This window comes from Octopus sinensis, linkage group LG1 (assembly GCF_006345805.1).
Source record: "Octopus sinensis linkage group LG1, ASM634580v1, whole genome shotgun sequence".
Classification (NCBI taxonomy): domain Eukaryota; kingdom Metazoa; phylum Mollusca; class Cephalopoda; order Octopoda; family Octopodidae; genus Octopus; species Octopus sinensis.
The window spans coordinates 101494196-101516522 of record NC_042997.1 but is presented as its reverse complement, the minus strand read 5'-3'; the positions used below and the strand labels follow the sequence as shown (position 1 = coordinate 101516522).

General features: G+C 34.7%; 1 protein-coding gene across 3 annotated transcripts in view; it reads right to left on the bottom strand.

Moving 5' to 3' along the window:
* Positions 1-22327, bottom strand: part of LOC115211768 (ecdysone receptor) — a 147030-nt gene that overhangs the window by 120778 nt on the left and 3925 nt on the right. Inside the window, exon 1 of one of the 3 annotated variants that reach the window (XM_029780462.2) lies at positions 1288-1421. The exons of the other annotated variants lie outside the window; for them this stretch is intronic. The gene's annotated coding sequence lies outside the window, so the exon portion shown is untranslated. Of the gene's footprint in view, positions 1-1287; positions 1422-22327 lie in introns of those variants that run through there. 3 annotated transcript variants of the gene reach the window in all.

The window sequence follows — 22327 nt, the reverse complement described above, 5'->3', positions numbered from 1 at the left end:
AATATTGTTGATAAATATTTCCTCATGATAATTTTGTTGATAAATATTTTCCCATCGAGTCCGTCAGATTTTGTCTCCGTTTAACATTTCTTTTTTTGTGTTTAGTATAACTCCAATGTAAACACAAAGTAACCATTCTCTAATTATCCTAACCCGAGGAAACTATAAGTTTTTGTATTTAAACCAAATTGTTTTTTTTTTACAAATAAATAGCATAGTATAAAATATTTCTTGCAAAATGAGAACTAAAAATTATCAGTCTTTTTTCACCCTCTAAACACAGCTTAATCTCTTTGTAGGTTGATCAAACTAATTCATATACTGGTAATTATTTTATCGATCATAAAAAAAATATCAAAAAACAGTATATACAAGAACTGTGATTTATTTACGCTGACCCGCAAACGTTCCGATCAACACATAGTTCTTACTAGTAAATGTACTGAAAGTCATTAACATGGAAAGAAAACAACAGATAATCGTATATAATCCAATAAGGAAATGTGAATTGAGATAGATCTGCGCAGGAAGAAATCAATTAAATTCTGCAATTACTTCATGCGGTGTAGAATGGAACAAGTACCCCGAATTGCTTGATGCCATAAAGAGATATCACTTTAAGGGGTAATATTCCTTTTTTGTAAAAATAGAATATATAATAAATCAACCTCACTACATTATTGACATTTATTTGAACTAAATGGGCTAAGACACAAGTTAAACGTATGTATATATGTAACAGGATTATTGAAAAGTATCTTTCGGATGGATCCCTAAATGTTTAACGCTTACCAGAGTGCGCAATTCAACAGTAACTAGCATTGCTATTTACAGAAATAGAATAACACGTGGTAGAATTAGTTAAAAGACAGCGCTAACGATTTATGCAATTTTCGGGTGCCTTTTCACTTCTCTTGTTAAGAAGAGTTTTAATGTAAATATATATATATACACATACATACATACCGCATGGTAATAATAATAATTGCTAAGACAATGTAGGTGTAATCAAATGAAATTTGTATTTTCCCAACGAAATAAGTAACAAAAGGAATTTTAATATTTTAAAAGTAATAAAAAGTTGAAAAATTATATATCAAATCAACTTTAACTGTAAGAAACAACAATGACATTGAAGAGAGAAAAAAAAAATGCGATTTCAGTACCTTTAGACAGTATCAAAACAATGAAACATAATTGCTCAATGAATGTAGGTAACCAATAAAAATTAGCAATCGATATAATTGAGTGGTGGAATTGAGAGAAATGGAAAAGTAGCGAACTAACCTCCTTACTATATTTAAAATCGTCTACATGCAGGGAAAGTGAGATGTCTTTCTCTTTGCCTTTTCAAAACTGCGATTCGATATTGAAATACCACTTATATAACAGTGATTGATTAAATCAATCTTACACTACACTTCCAAAAACAGTGATTTACTACATTATTTTAACTCAAAAGAAGAATTAAACAGACATGTATATTTCTTATCGTTACACGTTTTTAATATGTATTCATTTGTTGTTACCCCAAACGGTGCTGATTCAGCTGACCGAAGACCCAAAGCATTCCAAGCGTGACCACCTCATCTTTTGTCTATGTATATTTACACATGGAATACGTAATCCACATGCAATTTCTTTAATGAAGACGGTTGGATGTGATTTTAGGAAGATTTGTAGCTAATTTTAGCAGGAGGGGCAACAACGAAGACGATCCTTCGAGGGCTCCTATTACGCAAATGTCTATTTGTTATACTAACGTTTATTATTGAATGAATATAAGTTATCGTAGGAAGTTTTTTTAGGATAACAGCCAATTACGAAGAATAGGACAACAACATTCAGAAAAAAAAAAATCATCGTTATTTAAAATTAATGTAAACATTAACTACGATCTGACATAATCTTCAGTTGTACAACATATACACCTAGCAAACTATCTGTAAATATACATATGGCTGTGAATGTACATATACACATATATCAAGCATGTGCCACGAGGAAAGCAGTAAGTGTTAATAAATTGTCAATACAAAGCCTTATCACCATGATAGAATATATAAAAATATGTAAAAATATTTTGCACAAAAAATATTTATGTACACATTATACATATATATGTATGCATGTGTATATATATATATATAAATAATAAATATCATCCTTTTATGCTTGCTTTCATAGCTGTCATGGTTTGAGGCGGGTGGTCACTGTTGGAGTCAGCATATATTCAGAGATTCTGTGTCCACCCAGACGTGTCAAAGGACCGCATGTCACTTTCGGCCTGGAGTCTAGAGGTAGATGCTCTTACAAACACGAATCAGTGTATAAGAGTGTATTTGGTGCATTATTTTGTGACACCATCGCAAGAGAGGTAACCATGCCCACCACAAGATTAAAAGGTCCTCTCGACCTTATGTCATTGCTTGCTTGCAAACTACTTCACAGAGAGACTGATGGAAGGACTGATGGAAGCGGCAGTAATAGGCGATAGAGGGACAAGATTTAGGTATATTCGGTATTCTTAGACAGAAGAATAGATGTACATGTAAAGTAACAGACTAAGAGAATAGAGTGATAACAGAAGGCAATGTGACTCAGGAGACATAGCAATGACAGAAGGGCCAGGATGTGTGGATGAAAAAAGGAACAAGAACATGATGGCAGACAAAATGGAATGAAGTAATGACTGGAGGTACAACAGCAGAGGATGTGTGTGTGTGTATGTATGTATATATATTTGGATATGTATATATATATATATATATATATATATATATATATATTTACATATATGTGTGTGTATGTATATATATATATATATATGTGTGTGTGTATGTATATATATATATATATATATATATATATATGTGTGTGTGTATGTATATATATATATTTGCATGTGTATGTGTGTATATATATATGTATACATATACTGGGCTGCCTTTAACTTTTTGTGACTTCCCTCATAAGACCATACTGACTCACAGGGTCACTTTGACAGACCACCTTCTCTATATTGCTTTGTCTTTTCCCCACTTCACTGAACCACCCTGGCCCATCTTGCCCCTATGAGATCAGCTCTTGTCAGGACCACCCCACTTTACTCTTTTTTCACTCTGTTGTGCCTTGTTAGACCATTTTATTTCACTTCAACTTTGAACCCTTTTGCAGGGACAATTTTTGGGGACAGACCCTTCATTTTTGTATGGACCATTTCTTCCTCTCCTTCCTAAACAGCTTCACCCCCACAGGTCATTGGCACCGATTTTATGGTTGATTCTAGTACTTTCTATGATTATCTATATCACTGTTGTAATGTATGTTGCCACTACTGAGCGATTCACTTATTTAATGATTTGCCAGTTGTTACTGTTATTATGATCAGAATTCAGAATCTGATTATTATTAATATTACTATTAATTTCATGTTCATTATTGCTTATTATTATCATAATTATTATTATTAGTATTTGTGCCAAAATTTGGAGCCATTATAATTATTTTTATTATTACTATGAGTCCTATCTAAGTCAACTTAGCAGGTTACCAATACTTACATTTCATTTTTCATTTCTTAAATCATTCGATCCTATGTAAATCTTGACACTTCATGTCTGTCTTTGTATTATCTCCTTCATTCAGTGCCCTGGTGGCAAATACAACAAATCATCCTCATCCTCATCATCATCATCATTATTATTATTATTATTATTGCCACAATTCTTTATTTTGGTACTAATGTGATCATTATTGTAATAATTATTATTAATAGAATCTTCATTTTCATTTTTTTCAATTCTTATTATTATTGCTCTTATTTATTACTGCTACTTATTTTAGTGGCATCACATTACTATCAATTGGTATTATCAAGATTAGTTTTAACTAGTATTTGTTATTATCATAGGTAATATTTGTATATTTTTTTATATCAGCTACCTTTAATCATTTATTATTATTATTATTACCAAGGTTAAGGCAGCGAGCTGGCAGAATTGTTAGCACCCTGGACGAAATGCTTAGCAGTATTTCGCTCGTCACTATGTTCTGAGTTCAAATTGTGTCAAAGTGGACCTTACCTTTCATCCTTTTAGGGTCAATAAATTAAGTACCAGTTGAGTATTGGGGTCAATGTAATCAACTATCCCCCTCCCCCAAATTTCTTTATGCCTATAATAGAAAGGATTATTACCAAGGTTAAGGTGGAAAGCTGGTAGAGCCATTAGCACACCGGGCAAAATGTTTAGCAGTATTCCATATATATTTACATTTCTGAGTTCAAATTCTGCTGAGGCAAACTTTGCTTTTTGTACTTTCAGTGGTCGATAAAATAAGTACCAGTTGAACACTGGAGACTATGTAATTGACTTACCCACTCCCTCAAAATTGCTGGCTTTGTGCCAAAATGTAAAACCATTATTATTACTAAAGTGGTGAAGGCGGTGAGTCGTAGAACTGTTAGCATACTGAACGAAATGCTTAGTGGCATTTCTTTAGCCTTAACGCTCTGAGTTCAAATTCCAAGAAGGTCAACTTTATCTTTCATCAGTTCAGGATTGATAAAATATGTATCAGTCAAGTACTGAGGTTGATGTAACTGATTTACCCCATTCCTCTAAAAATTAATGTGACAAGCTGGCATAATTGTCAGTGCAGTGGACAAATGCTTGGCAGCATTGCTGTTGGTGTGAGTTCAAATCCTGCTGAGGTCAAGTATACCGTCCATCCTTACAGGTTCAATAAAATAAAGTACCAGTTAAATATCAGAGTCAATGAAAATGACTAAACCCTTCTATCTAAAATTTCTAGTCCTATCCCCAAATTTAAAACCACCACCATCTTTTCTTCTATGAAGGTGGCAAACTGGAAAAATTGTTAGCAAGTCAGACACAATGCTCATCAGTATTTCTTCTGACTGTTTACATTTTGAGTTCAAATTCTGCTGGGGTCAATGCAATTAACTAACATCTCACCTTAATCCCATGACTGCTAAAAACTTTTGGCCTCCTGCCAAAATCAGGAAAAAAATTTAGTAGTAGTAGTAGTAATATTATGTGATAACTAATTGCTCATTTTGCTCCCCAACACCAAAAGATTAATTTTTTTCTTTTTCATTACCATTTGACAATTGCTATACCATTTCTACGTTTTTTCTACTTCTTTTCTTTTTCCAGCTATTAGTTTTATCCAGTCATAGCTTCACCGTCTTGGTGGACAATAAATGTTTGTGCCTGTATGTGCATGTATACGTGTGTGTGTGTGTGGATATGTGTACTAGTACATGTGTTGACTATTCTTCTTTTCCCATCCCTGTACCTCTCAATAACCTAGGTAAATAACCTAGGTAAGTTTGTGGATATGCCTGAAGGTGGATGTCTGCATGTGCTTGAATTTGGTATGTGAGCATGTATAAATTGTATGTATGCAGGCTTCTGTGTATGTGTGTGTGTAAGTGCACACATGCACATATGAGTGTTTGTTAGAAGATAATCTCTTGGTGCTTGTTGTAGACGGTTTGGCATTTGGGATGTCATCAGGTACTCACTGCTCTCTACCAGTCAGAGCAATACAGTTGGTGGATTTCCTAGGCAATACAGTTGTGGAAGTTCTACAGTAGATATATTTAGAAATCTAGTGGTGGGTAAGAGTGATGTGTACTCAAGGAAACTCTCGGCATCAACAAGGATGAACTAGCTGGTCTGTTTCAGAGGATTTTCAGGCCCAGTACTGCCAAAGATAACTTCCAGAAATCCCTTGCCTGGCCCTGCTACAGAGGAGCAGTACCAGTTCGAAATAAACTCTATAGGCATGGAAGCACTGCCAGGTGGGACTGTCCAAGATGCACACAGAGTGAAGAAACTGTTCTGCATTCACTCATGTTGTGTCCGAGTATTACTGACTTGTGGAGATATGTCAAACAGCTGTTATCACATATGAGATGAATCCTTTAATAAGGCAACACAGGTGGTGTTCCTCAGTTTAGTGGCCATGGCAAAAGAGGTTGTGTTGTGTGGTGGGTGAGGCTGAAAGAGTTGAAGAAAGGCACCTTCCTCTTCAGTCAAGCTCTCATTGACTTTTTAAGATCCACTTGGAATGGAAAGTGAAGTGTTACCTCCCAGTGAATGGCCCTATTCTATGCGCTTGTAGATTGGAAAGCAGGAGAAAGGGCTCATAAGCAGTGTAATCTTGGATCTTGCATCTGTAGGGTTCTTTGATTGACCCCTAGTTGGAGTTTCTCCTGTATCATAATATCACATACTTTGTATACTATATATACTTTTTTTTTGCCACATTTCACTGTCTTTTTCATTTCTTTCTCCCTATCCTTTATGTAAATTCCCATATAAATTGTTGCCTGTCCTTGTGATGTCCCACCTCATCTATGCCCAAGTGGCTAAAAAAAAAATTAGCAGCAGCAGCAGTGTTGTCGTCGTTGTTCATCCATCTTTACATTCTGAGTTCAAATTCCGTTGGGGTTGACTTTGCCTTTCAACCTTTCAGGGTCAATAAAATAAATATCAGTTGAGTACTGGGGTTGAGGTAATCGACTTACCCACTTCCCTGAAATTGCTGGCCTTGTGCCAAAATTTGAAATTATTATTATTATCATTGTTCAACATTTGCTAGTTTCAGGCAAATTTCTACTGCTATACCTGTGTGTTGCTGGGGTGCATGCAGCATTGTGTGTTTTTCTTTGTTGTTGGGAGTGGGAAAACACTTCTTGGTATTGTATTACATCAGTTTTTTGTTGTTATCATCATCATCATCGATATTATTAAGACTAATAATACAGCTAAAAAGGAATAATAACAATAACGACAATGATAAACAATACTAGTTAATGTCGCTATCACAGCAGGTAACAGCAACATCATCATTATAGCAATGGTAGTAAACACACCTGGAGTAATGGCAATGGAAGTAACATCAATACCTATACTGAACATTATACTAGTGCAAAGGGAGATAAGGTTGATGATAAGCATAATAATTACAACAATGGCAATAATAATAATAGAGGGAATAAATAAGCTATGCTAAATTAAATAATGGATTACAGGAAATGAGGCATTAAAGGACTGTATGAGAAAGAATGGTTAAAGACATGGGAAAACCTGAGTGATGAAAGTATTAATAAATAATAATAATGATCAGTATTTGGGAAAATAGTTATAAAGGATAAAGGGATAATCAAAAGGTAGTAGAGTGGATGTGTAGAAAAGAATATACATAAACTAAAGATACAGAATTGAGATAAAAAAAGAGAAGGATAAAAATTTATGCAGAAGATTAAGAAATGAATAAATGACAAGAAATCTGTTTATAATTAAGATAGAGTTGTAATAGGCAGCAACAAACAATTCAGAAGCAATCTGGGTTTAATTGGCTTAAAGTGATGATATCTCCTAAGAATCTTAGTTATAAAAGATGAAAATTTTCAGACAGTTTGACTTCTGACTGTACAAACATTTAAGGGTTTCATGCCACAAGAAGATTTTGCTTTCTTCAGGAATTTAACTGAACTGGAATGGTAGTGATTTGGTTTTAATTTCTTAGATGTATGCAGCTTGTGACATTTAGTTATATTGAGACTTCTAAAAGTGTGTTTATGTAAATTGAATCTTATTTTAAATGGAGTTTATGAATTTATATCATTGCATGCTTTCGTGGTAGTTTGTTTTCACATTACATTGGTAAATAATGTCATTTGCTTATTACTGTAAGAATTGGGTGCAGTGTTTTGTGTGGGAATTAAGGAGTTGGAAACACCATTTGCACTGTTATCCATTCTCTGGTCAAGTGTTTCCTCCTACATTTGTTTACTTGCAATATCCCAACAAAACATTAATGGTAATAATCTCAGTTGTCTAGGAGAGCCTGTGAAGGTTTTGAGTATTAGCCCTTCTCCCAGATTTAGCCAGTCAAAAAAGGAAAATAGATGTGGTGTTTATGGTCTGCTTATAACATAGGTATATTTTCCAAGTGATTTCCTTTCAAAGATTAATAAAATGTACAAATATGAGATCTGTATATACTATAAGCACAGAAATTTGATGGAAGAAAGAACAGGGCAATGGATACAACGAAGATACTAATACTAGTAATTTTCAGTGAAGGAGAAGTAGTGAGAGTAATAGCCCTGATTGAGAGGGAGTGAGAGAAAGTAATAGCAATGAGTGAAAGGAAGGGGTGATAGATGAATAAGGAAGGAAGGAGTGAAAAAACAAAATCAGCGTTTCAACTCTGAGTATATGTGTGTATGTATACATGGGAAGTATGTGAATGTTTGTATGTGTGATTATTATGTACCTTATTTATATAGAAAATATTACAATTAGCTGTCATTATTGACAGCACGTGGTCAGCTGGTACATTCATATTAAGTAATAAATGATAGAAACAATTCTATGAGTTAAGGACAACAGCAGTGGTCCCCAAATTTTTTCAGGCTGCCACCCCCTTGGAACTCAGGCTACATTCATAGTGCATCCCCCAACTCACCAACATAGACCACTTTCTACAGCAATTTCAAAACAACTGTATTTCGCAAATAAAACTTAACTTAATTAATCTGTTACTTAAGTTTTTTTTACATCCACTGGTCTCTTTTGGCCACCCCACTATTACCCGAGTTTTCTTCAATGTTCCCCCCGCCCAAGGGGAAAGTACTGCCCACTTTGGGAACCACAGGTGTAGAGTGAAAGGACACTAATAAGGCAGAAGCAATTGGATGGCAAGGTAAGAGTGAATGGTGACTGTTAAAAGTTGAAAGGGATTGATAACAGATTTCGGAATGTTACAGGTCTGAATATGTCTTGATATAAGCTGGATATTTTTTGGCAGGGGTGAATCTTGGTCAGCAGCATTGTTTATGTGGAAGAGAATAAAAAAAAGTGATGATAAAGATGAAAGATGGGAGGGAAAAGGAGGAGAGAATGAAATAAAGATAGAAAGGAAAATAAATTAAGTGGAATATGAATGAAGAGTTAGGTTAAGAAAAGACTAGTGATGATTACAAATGTAAGATAGAAATGCAAACAGAAATAGATGAAGATTGAAGTTATAGGTATTGTTCCTATGCTACTGATGACGTTTGAAAAAGCTGTTGAAAAACTATAAGGGTAGTAAAAAATTAATGATAAAAATGTGTATACAATGTAGCAGTAGAGAGTGATAGGGTGGTAGGGAGGTGATAGCTGGTTAAAAGTAAATTTTAAAGGTTAAAAGGTGAATGAATTTAAAAGAATTTAAGAGGTAAAAGGTTAAGGGAAGTAGCAGGTATTGTAAGACAGAATAGAGAAGTTAAGTCATGTAAAGTGCTTATTATAACTAGGTGATATAATGAGTGGGGTGTGAATGGGCAGTAGTGTTGTTTATAGAAGAAGGAATGGAAAAAAAAAGCAAGATAACAAAAGGGAAGGGGAGTTAGCGCAGGAGGAAGAGGAGGAGAAGAATAAAAAGAGAAGAAAAAAGAAAGTATTAAGATAAAGAAAATAAGATAAGGAAAGTAAAATATGGGAAGACAGTTGGGTCAGAAATTGGTATGGAAAGCAGTTGAGGTAAGAAGATATATTAGGAAAAGTATGAAATATAAAGAAAGTAGGATAGGTTAGATTAGAAAAGTAAGGTTTAACTGACAGTGAAGCAATGCTCTGAGGAAATTATAAAAGTGGTGTGGTGGAAGGGAGACTAATAATAATGAAAACACGAAGAGGATCAATGATATTAGAGAGCATAGATGAATTTATAACAGAAAATGAAAGAGTGAAAAAGAAAAAAAAAAAAAGAAATCAGACAATAATTGTGTAAAAAGCATGATTGTGCAAAAAAGGGTTACAGTAAAAATAATTGTAAGGAATAAGGATGAAAGTGGTACAATGTTGATAGGGATGGGGTGTAGGAGATGTATAGTGAGTATGTGAAGGGTATGAAGAGAGTGTATGGAATAATGCATAGAATAAGTGTTAGCGAGATGTGTGTTGTTAGGGGTAGGGAATTGATTAGAAGCTCTTATATGTTTTAAATGTTGTGTGGTTGCAGGGAAACAAAATTTTGGATAGTGTATTCAGCAGAGGAACCATTCCTTGAATGATCTCAAAAAGCTTCTGTGAGGCATAGCACTCATGCCTTCCTATCATAAGAGCAGAATATGGCTCTAGTGACTATCATCCATTTTGTGTGTGTGTGTATATATAAGATTCGGTTGAATTTGGTACTTAAGTTGCAGCACTTTGTTAGATGTTATATATATATATATATATACTTTTCTACGCTAGGCACAAGGCTCGTAATTTTTGGGGAGAGGGCCATTTGATTAGATCGACCCCAGTACACAACTGGTACTTAATTTATCGACCCCAAAAAGGATGAAAGGCAAAGTCAACCTCGATGGAATTTGAACTCAGAATGTAAAGACAGTCAAAATACTGCTATGCATTTCGCCTGGTATGCTAACATTTCTGCCAGCCTTTATATATATATATATATATATATATATATATATATATAATTTTGACGTAAAATTAATGAAGTGAATGTCATTTATCTCCCATTGATTTCAGATGTCATCTGACAAACGCTAATGAAATGAAGGGCAGATTTTCAATCGCAAGATCATCCTGATTCCAAAAAAGTATGATATGGCTATGTAGAGCAAATGTAGGCTGAGATACAGGAGTCCTAGATAGACAGATAAAATTTTACTTTTATTATTATAGAAGATATAACCTTGTCAGACAGTGTGTCATAATAATTTCACTTAAGGATTAGTTATAGAAACATGTGGCTGTGAAAAGCTCAGGTATTTATATGCCAATTCAATTAGCAGAAAATTCAGTTGATCAAACACACATAAATACTCAGGCATCTATGAATGACTGACCATCCTCATGTAACACATATTTCCAGTATGATGGTATGGTGCACAAACAAATCACATGTCTACTGATGGGATCAAGTCAATTAGGCCAGCTGGTCATCAGAAACATGGATAAACTGGAGTGCATAGTTCTTAGCATCAGCTACTCCTTAACCTTCTTCTTCATTTATGTGATGACATCCTAATGCTCACTTTCTCCTATGAGGAGGGTGTCATTATACGTGGGAAATCCAATAATACTGATGACCATCTCAAATTCAAGATGGAACTCACACAACAAATCTGAATTCCTGTGTTTGCTTGATTTCTAACTAAGAATTACAAAGAAGGGCTCCATTTAAACCAACTTTTATAAGACAGTGGCCAAGAGGAACCTGTACACTATGAATTGGCCCTTCCCATCAGAGCCAATAGTACCTCTGGATAAAAAAAAAAAATTATGTATAGGCAGGCATGTCTGTGTGGTAAAAAACATGCTTCCCAATCACGATTCCATATTCAGTCCCACTGCATGGCACCTTGGGTAAGTGTCTTCTTCTCTAACCTTGGGCCAACCAAAGCCTTGTCATGGAATTGACCTGCTTAGAGTAATGAGAAGTGCACATTGTCCAATTTAAACATGTACTTGAGGACCTACATTATACATGAAGTGGTCTGCAGCAAATGTAGTGCAACCTATATCAGGAATACCATCAGAAAGCTGCACATCCATATCAAAGAACAAGTTCATACAAACACTTACAAACATCTGCTGAAATAACAGACTCATGAAGTACAATATAAGTAGCAATCTTAGAAACAAGGAAGCTAGCTTAATAAATTTAAACCATCATTAATTAACAGACAAGAACTACATAAGGCAGACTAGTTATTATAACAATACTAGTTTGCACATGTCGCACATATCTCTCATATATCTGAGCAAAGATAACAGCTCTATATCATCTCCCATTTCTTCACATATCCTGATGAAGAGATTTTAACCCCAAAATATTTCAAGGAATACAATAACTTTCATTGTTTTTACTTCTGTAGTTCATCCATTTTGCATTGTTTTGGCCCCTTAATTTAGTTTAATATCCCAATGCTTCATCCAAACTACTCTATTCTAATATGTATGTAAAATATATAAACATATAGATATGTATATACGTCTGTGTGCGTACATATATATATATATATATATGTTTTTAGAGTTGTGGAAAATATGCCCAAAGTAACACTGGAGCTTGGTGCAGATCTACAGCTTGCAGGATCCTATCAAACCGTCCAGCCCATGCCAGCATATATAACAGATGTTAAATGATCACACACACATGTATATATGCCCTGTTATGGTCACCAAAGAAGCATCTTCTTAGTGATATTCAAACCATTGGTTACTGATAATCTGGAGTTACCACCCTAGCCACAGCTGGTCATTGCACAGATTTAGGCTGTATAATTTTATTTTGTATTAAATGTACTATCACTGTGGTTTACTATTTCAAGGCTATATTTACACCACAAAGTCATGCTCGATACGTTAACTGATATGTAACCTGACCTCACTAAACTGTTCATCTTGCCATATGGCAACTGTTGTCACTCTTATATGCATGTAATATATGTGTGTGTGTGTGTGTGTGTGTGTGTGTGTGTGTGTGTGTGTGGCTGCATAGGTATGTTAAATATATAAGGCCTTTATCTTTTCTTTTACTTGTTTCAGTTTTGGGACTCTGGCCATTCTGAGATGCTGCTTTCAAAGGTTCAGTTGAACAAATCAGCCCCAATACTTTTTTTTTATGTTTGGTACTTATTCTGTCATTCTCTTATATTGAACCACTGTTACACGGACACAAACAAATCAACACTGGCTGTCATGTATTAAAGCGGGAGACACAAATACAAAGGTAAATGCACACACACAAACACATTTATATGATGATATAGACATCAATTAAATAAATGTATGAATTAAATATATACATATCATATATATATATTTATCTTAAATATATATATATAATACATATTACAATGTGTGTGCATATGCATAATATATACGTCAAATATATACATACATTTATATTCACTATAGATATCTATTTTAGTATAGATACATTATATACACATATATATCAGGTGTGTATATATATATATATATATATATATATATAGAGAGAGAGAGAGAGACAAGTGAGTAAACATATGAAAGACAGGAACACTTAATACATTTGATTGGGGTCATGTGCACTCAACAAACAGTTTGACTCAGCTACTCACTGCTTAAAATTTCATATGTGCATGGTACACATCCATCTCATCATATGTTCAAAAACAGCGACTTTGAAAGAAATTTAAAATGGCTTTTAGGGACTTAGGCCTCAATTGGTGACTTGTAAGCAAGTGGTTGTTATGCAACATCAGCTATTTTCTTTATTTTTGGTCCATGTTATACTGAAAAGATATTGGCAGGATATGGGTACCAATTTTGATAGCAGGCTGCAGTTTGGTATAAATAAGTGATATTAGTTTCTTCAATTGGGTATCAGGCATTTTTGGGCAAATTAACAGCAGCAGTCATTACATGGTAGCAACAGTAGTTATGCCACAACTGAAGACAGGGACCAATATGAGTAGGCTGCAGTGATTGTATACTCTGCCTTTGTGTACATCTCAGCAAGGTGGTATATCAGGATTATTGGAAGCCAGAGGGTTGATAGTCATTAACAGAGCATACCTCTAGTAGTAACAATGACAGTTTATTTTTTCTGTTGATGGATGCTGTGGGCTGATGGAGAATGTGGAATTTCTCACAAAGGCAATGCTGGTGACTATAATATCCAAGAGTACAAAGAGGCCATGTCAAGGATACTCTATTTGATGTTGTGTAAGAGAATCACTTTGATGGTTCTAGAATCTACAGATGAAGAAGGAAGGAGAGGTGATGCTTCCCCTATCCAAACACCTAAAAGAGTGCATGTGTTGTGTATATTTTATCTTAAGTTTACTTGTTGTTATGCCAGTGTATTGCCTTGCAATGTCACCAGATGGAGTATATATAAACATATATATGGAAGTAAATGTGTGTGTGTGTGTGTACATATATGTCGTAATAGTGAAGTCAAACCAAAGAGTGATATTTTGAAAGCATTTATCTACAGCTGAATGCCCTTCTTAATGCCAATCACTTAACAGAGTATGTTGGGTACTGGGCCTCATGGAAGAAATGACAACGGACCAAGACATCTGGTGATATGAGGTTCTTGAGATGACCCGTCCATGTCTGAGTTCCAGAAGCACTGAATGTCCCAATCACACTTAACGAGAATACTTCTCTCACAACCTACCACAACAAACCAAACTACATCTCTACACCTCTTCTCTTCCTCACATTTCCACTTCATGAACTATGCTTACCTCCCACTCTCCAATCCTGTCCAATTGGCCCTATCTCACTGTATCATTGCTATCCACTAGCCCCCCCCCCCGACCTCTGTGTTCCACACACATGTAATAAGAAAAATTTTCACACACCCTACCCCAACCAATCTACATCTCTTCTGTTCCTCACATTTCCTCCTTCATACACTAAGCCTTCCTCTCACTCCCCAATCCTGTCCTCACAACCCTGTTTCTCTGTATCATTGCTATCCGGTAGCCCCTCCACACTCTGTATATACCCAGGTTTTCTCCATTCACTTCCACCCTCCTCTGCACTCTGTAATCACACTTCTTTTGCAATATCCTGCCACTTGTATTATGACCATTTTGCTGAGTGGTTGGTATTATGAAGGGCATCCAGCTCTAAAATTCCTGCCAAAACAGTCATATAAGTCTGGTGCAAGCTCTTGCCTGGCTGGCTCCTATCAAACCATCCCACCCATGCCAGCATGGAAAGCAGACATTAAACAATGATGATGATACATATGTATATATATATATATATATATATATATTATATATATATATGTATATATATATATATATATATATATATATATATGAACATATATATATATTTAGAACAGGAAGAGTATAGGTCACTTATGATCTAAACCAATAAGTATGCAGTGTAAGTGCTGTAATTGGTAATTTATTAGGATCCAGGTTCACAACAGAGGCCGCAGCTAAGGATTTGTGGCAGGCTTCCGAGTCAGCAGGGATAAATCAAAGGAAAACAAAACCAAGGTAGGACAAGCTTATCAGACTAATTGGAATATTTTAATTAAAGTAAAGGTGAATGAAAGTAAGGAAAAGTAGTAGTAAATAATGTTTTACAGCTGTTTCTGGAATATCCCAGGTTTTGGATCAATATGTTTCAATATGTTGATCAAGATCCCCATACACTGGGTAGTCCTTCATCAGAAACAAGGTGTGTGTGCAGGAAAGTTCTAGACAGAAAATTTAAAGTAGATAGAAGTATAAAGTTCATAGTTTGTCTTGTTCTGGAGGGTATGGGAGTTTATCCATATTTCCATGAAGGTGTACTTCTTTATGTATAATCCCAGGTAAATCCAAGCAGTGGATTGCATATATATATATATATATATATATATATATATATATATATATATATATAGATAGATAGATAGATAGATAGATATCATCATAATCATCATCATCATCATTTAACGTCCGCTTTCCATGCTGGCATGGGTTGGGCGGTTTGACTGAGGACTGGCAAGCCAGATGACTGCAATATATATGTGTGTGTGTGTATATATATATATATATATATATATATATATATATATATATATATATATATATATATATATATATATATATATATACACACACACGCGCGCGTATTTGAAAGGATTTGTGAAAATTACTTAGTACAGTTTTTAAGAGGATATTTAAAAAAAAATAAATAAAATATCTTCTTTTAGGATGTTACTAACCTTTTTTGGAAGTTTTTTTTTCTGGTGTGTGTGCTTTTGATTAACCTATTCAGACACGTGCTCTTAATTAATGTATGAAAGAGGAAGTACACACACACACGCATGCATGCATGCATGCATGCATGCATGCATGCATGCATGCATGTATGTATGTATGTATGTATGTATGTATGTATGTATGTGTGTATGTATGTATGTCTTTCAGTTTCTCTCAACTAAATCCATTCACAAGGCTTTGGTCAGCCCAGTGCTGTAATAGAAGACATTTGCCCAAATTGCTCAGAGTGTCACAGAGCAGGACTGAACTCAATACTATATGGTTGGGAAGCAACCTTCTTAACCAACAGCTTGATATATATATGTATGAATCAAAATAAGCAACAAGGATATCCAGAGGTAATGCAGTACAATCGTTTCACACAACTCCATTTAATTGAACAATGCAACATCATCATCATCATCATTTAACGTCCGTTTTCCATGCTAGCATGGGTTGGATGGTTCGACCGGGTCTGGGAAGCCAGGAGGCTGCACCAGGCTCCAGTCTGATCTGGCAGTGTTTCTACAGCTGGATGCCCTTCCTAATGCCAACCACTCCGTGAGTGTAGTGGGTGCTTTTTATGTGCCAGGGGTGGCTGGCAACGGCCACGATCGGTTGGTTTTTTTACGTGCCACTGGCACGGAAGCCAGTCAAGGTGGTGCTGGCATCGACCACGTACAGATGGTGCTTTTTACGTGCCACATCAATTTAAGACATAGAATTTAATTAAATTAAAATAGATGGACGCATTAGTGAAAAGTTAGTATTTAAGGATATATGTATAAATATTAAACTGTTTCTAAATAATTTCTTTTCCTCCTTCTATTGTGGTAAAAGTCTGATATATACTCAAAAGTATTCAAAAAACTTTTTATCCTTTTGTTATAATATTCTTCTTAATAATCCTCTGAATAACCCTAGACTTTAACTTTATACAATATAGCAACATTGTTTAAATTATCTAACTATAGTACTACATGATAAGATTTCCCCTGTTTCATTCTCAATGGTCTGCTAGTGGCCAGGGTGGGGTGGGGGGCTCAATTGTCAGCTAACATCTTGATTTAAGTTTTTCTTTTACCAAATCTCATGATATTGCTTCCAATAAATCTTGACTTTTCTATGACTATACCCACTATGATTTCTGTCGACTCCCTCAGCCCTACCCCAAGCAGACACTGCCCCAGTTCTCTCAGGCCTTAGATATATAAGGATTTGGTAAAACTAGTCTATAAATTAAAACTGACCCCATAAAACAGTGACAAGCAAAATCTGTAACAAGTCTTTCTTCTTGATACCTTAGTAGCTTCTAAGCTGATGTGAAGGCAGCATGTTCTTTGTCTATCTCTTTAACTTCTTGGAGATTTTCAGTAAAATTATACTAATGTGTCCATCTGTTTTAATTTAATTAAATTCTATGTCTTTGTGCAGCTGAGGAAAGCTCTGCATTTAAATTGATGTAATGATTGCATTGTTCAATTAAATGGAGTTGCGTGAAAAGATTGTACTGCATTACCTCTGGATATCTTTGTTGCTTATTTTGATTTTAATCACTTTATTTTGAAATTGTATGGATAATACCGTACTAAATTCTGGTGCTTCAACGTACATACCACATTCATCTGAATATATATATAAATGTATGTATATACATAAAAATATATGTAAATATATACATGACTACATATGTATATACAGAAATCTAATTATAAGTATGGATGTACAAATATGAATATGCATAAATAAATACATACAATATATGTGTAAATATGAATATTTTTAAAGATATAGACTTCTATCTTTTATCTTATATTTGTTTCAGTCTATATCTGTGGCCACACTGGTGCACTGTCATTGGTATTGCTAAGCTCTTACTAATCCTACTTTTGATGCCAACTAATTTAACACTGGAAAGAAGATGAAAAGTGCACTATCGCCAGTTGAAGTTTTAATTATATTCTTTAATAAAAATTTCAGTGGAATAGCCAGAACAATAGAACATTGTGTTCAATGGTTTTCGCATTTTGTTTTATCCACTTTACATTCTGAGTACAAAACCTTACTGTTCACGCCTTGTTAATTTTGCCTATTATCGATTCCAAGTTAGTACTTTCCACATACTGTAATGAATTTGATAGACGCCACTCCTTTATATACATATATATATATATATTATATATATATATATTATATATATATATATAGAAAGATAAAGTGAGGAAGAAAGAAAAATGCATACAAACGTGTGTGTATGTATATATATATATATATATATAATATATATATATATATATATATACTGTGTGTGTGAGTGCATATCTGTGAGTATGTGTGTAAGTTGAAAAGTACTAACACTTGTGAAGTTGAATAGTCCTCAGTAAGAGAGGGTTAAATGGATCTTACAGCTCAACAGATTCTTTGCTCATTTGACAATCACTTTATAGTACATACTGAGTGCATTTTCATGGCACCAGCATTAGTGAGGTTGACTTGCTAACCATTCATTTGTAGAGGGAAAGTGACTGTTTGTATTGTAGAACAAGTACAGGAGACAGTATACCTTGTACACAGTAAATGTAGTGAAAACCTATTAATCTAAAGCTGAGGAGGGGAATAGAATGGCAAGTAATGACAGCAGAAATACTAGAAATGGGTTATTGAGATTGAGAGATAAGAGTATATGTGTAGGGTACTCAATAACCTAGGGTGAATACAAATACTTTTAAGGGGAGGAGGAGGTGGAGAAAGAGAGAGAGAGAGAGAGAGAGAGAAAAGAGAGAAACAGTGAGTAATGATATGGTTATGCATATACATGTAAGTGAACAAATGAAAGAATGTAGCACTCAATTCATTTAGTTGGAGTTGTAAGCATTTTGTAATAGGTTGGCTCAGTTCCATATCACTTAGAGTTTTGTGGCACAAAATATGTTTACAACCTCAGGTGTATGTAGTCAGAGTAAAGAGAATTTAAAAGAAATTATAAAATGGCTTCTTGGTGAGAATATCTGTGTGTCCAATGGTCACTTCAAGTCATGTAAATATTTTTGCATAGCAGTGATAGCAATTCATTATTTATATGCTCCACATGGTACAGCAGACAGAATGTGGCATCATGTATCTGGGATGCCATAACATTTGACATTTCAGCCATGGCAGTTACCACATGGTGAGATAATTGGTATGGCATTGCTAGGCTATATATTAGTTTGTAACCAAGCTTGGTAGCATGGTGTAATTTAAAAAAAATATAACTTGATGATAGTAGGCAACATTGTTATTATGTAGAAGCAGAAATAATTTTATTGTGAATGAAGAGGGATTCTATACTCCTGCAATTGTGCATGGGCCAACTAGGTGTAGAGTAGCAAATGATTTGACATTCATAAACAGGGCGTATTTCTGGAGAGGACAATAAGATAGATTGGTATTCTTATTGAGGGACACAGTAGAATGTTGCAGTATCTTTGCGGGGCAGAGTTGCCAATTAAATTCCAAGTGAGTAAGGAAGGGCTTCATCAATAATGTTCCATATATTGCTAGGGAGGTTACTTCCTTGGTCTGAGAGTTTCCAGATAAAGAAGGACAGGAAGGTAGAATTTACCCTGTCCCAACACCTAAAGGAATAGATGTGTTGCATAAACCTTCCCTTGATGGATAGTATAAGGGTGGCTCCCTAGACCACAGTCTTTGAGAGACAGGATCTAATTACAGGTGGGATTTTGACAGTTACATTTTGGGGTTTGAAGTAAAGATTGTGTGGATGCCACTTTGTTTTTGTTATAGAGTGTAATGTTGGAAAATATTATCCAAGCGTAAGTAGGTAAATTTAATGCTATGAGTATTAAAGAGCTTATGAAACCTTTGGGTTCTTGGGAAACGCTGTCTAATTAACACCAGAATGCTTCTAGCTCTACCAGTGGAAACAGCTAGAGTACGTGGGGGATTATACCACATTACCTTTCTCTTTGTAACACTCTTTGGGTTTGTTTGGGAATGGTAGTGAGGGATCCTTCACAGATACTAATGTGTTATTAAAGCTAATCATTGCTAGTACCTCATTATAATGAGGTGTGACCCCGTTGAAGATGTCTGTTTGGTCTCTCTGTGTACCAAAATATCGACTAGATTTCAATTATAGCTTGTGGATGGTTAGAGTTTCTGTGAATATAAAGAGCTTCTTCAGTGGTGTAGCACTTGCTTGACTTCAGGTCTAGAGTGACATCTACGAAGTTGACCTTTGATAAGTTGGTGGTAACAGTTACTGTTAAGTCAAAAGTTTAGACTTCCTAAACTTACACATGGTGTGGCCATTCTTATAACTTGTGACAGGAGAGATAGCAACTCTATAAAGATCCCAACTGAGAGGTTGTGTATGTTTTGTAAGGTATCCAGCATGAATAAACCAATGTCATATCTCACTATGTATACATCAAACAGAGGTTGACTTGCTGAGTGTACATATAGATACAAGCATTATTGTGCAATTAAGAAGCTCACTCGCCAACCTTTTGGTTGTAGGTTCAGTCCCACAAGGGAAGCACTCTGGGCAGGTGTCTACAACCCCAAATGACTAAGCCTTGTGGGGGAATTTGGTAGATGGAAACTAAAAGAAGCTCATTGTGCATCATCATCATCATCATTTAATATCTGTTTTCCATACTGGCATAGGTTATGTGTGTGTGTGTGTGTGAGAGTAAGTGTGTGAGTATGTGTGTTGATATACATGTATGTTTACACTCCACCTGAATGATGTGGTGCCAATGTTGACATTGTTTTGTTGACACTATGACAAGTCACTCCGTGTTTTTGAAGCCCTCTGTAATACAGATATCCCCAACATGAAAAACAAGTAGGAGTTGCTCACAGGAAGAGCATTTGGCTGTAGAATCCTGCCTCTAAGAACTCTCTGTCAAAATTTATGCAAACTGGCAAAGGAGATATTAAATGAATGAATGAACAAATAAATACAATAGGAAAGTAAGTGTTAGTTACAGAAACATCTGTTTCTTTCTTCAGTTCTTGTTTACTTTCTCTCTTTAATACGTAAATATGCATATTTTCTCATTCATATCTCATATATCTATATCTATCAATTTATCCTACATATATATATCTATATATATATGAAATATACAGTGTATATATGTATATACATCTGTAAATACATATTATATATAATATAATATACACACATGGACATCTAAGTATCTAAACACTCAATAGAATTTAGGACATGGAATACTTTTAGAAGAAATACATGGTGGTTAACTGTTCGTGAATAGATTAATAGTTTCACAGTAACTAGTATTGTTTATAAATTATCCCATTCCAGCATGTAACCTTCGGTATATCTTATTCAATCAGAATGAAGCCATTATTTTATATGAGTGGATATAGCATCATGATGTGCTAGTGTTAAGCTGTCTCCCATTGCTTTGACAGTCTCACACGCACACACGCGCACGTGAACTTGACACAGGTGGTTTCTTGTATGTTTATATATTCCCATGTTCTTGTAGCTCTGAGCTACAGACAGACATATATAAATATATCTGAGTGTATATAGCTACAGTCAAATTGGCATGTAACTGTAGCTAAATCAGATATAAGCACATATCAGTATATATATACACCCACATATACAGGGGAAAATATTTACACATACACACACACATATAAATATAGGATGAGCTTTCTGTATATTGTTTACCAAATTCACTCACAATACTCAGTCAACTCAGAGTGACAGTAGAAGACATCTGACCAAAGTGCCACACACTGAGACTGAACACAAAACCATGTGATTGGAAAGTAAACTTGTAAAGCTTATAGTTCTACCTGCCCTACATGAAATATAGATATAAACATGTATATGTGTGTGTGTGTGCACACATGCAACAGTGTGTATATATAGATGTAATAATATACATTAATATCAAACAATGAGAAAGCATGATCTACACCACATTGGTGGATAAATACTTATTATTTGTTGGCTAATAAGATGGAAATGAGTACCAACATACTCTGTGGCAGGCTTGATAATTGCTGAGAATTCTTGGCATGAAACCACTGGTAGCCTTCTTAACCAACAAATAAAGGAAATGATATATATATATATATATATATATATATATACCCATACCAGCATGGACAGTGGACATTAAACGATGGTGATTATATATATATATATATATATATATATATATTATATATATATATATGTATGTATGTATGTAAACTTACACAGACACATATATAGAGTATCTTGTGTATAGTTGTATAGTTAGATGTATGACTGCTACTGGTAAATTTATAGCTCTGCTTAGAGTAACACCATCCAGTCTATTTCCACATAAGTGTTGTGGTTGCTACTCTCTTTATCTTTATTATTGGTTATGATATACAGAGCAAATATAGGGAAAATTATGATAAACACAAGAGCAGTTTATATCATTTCTCCCTCACACAAATTTCACCACTGTAGTGGATGCTCCAAGCACAATTGGATAC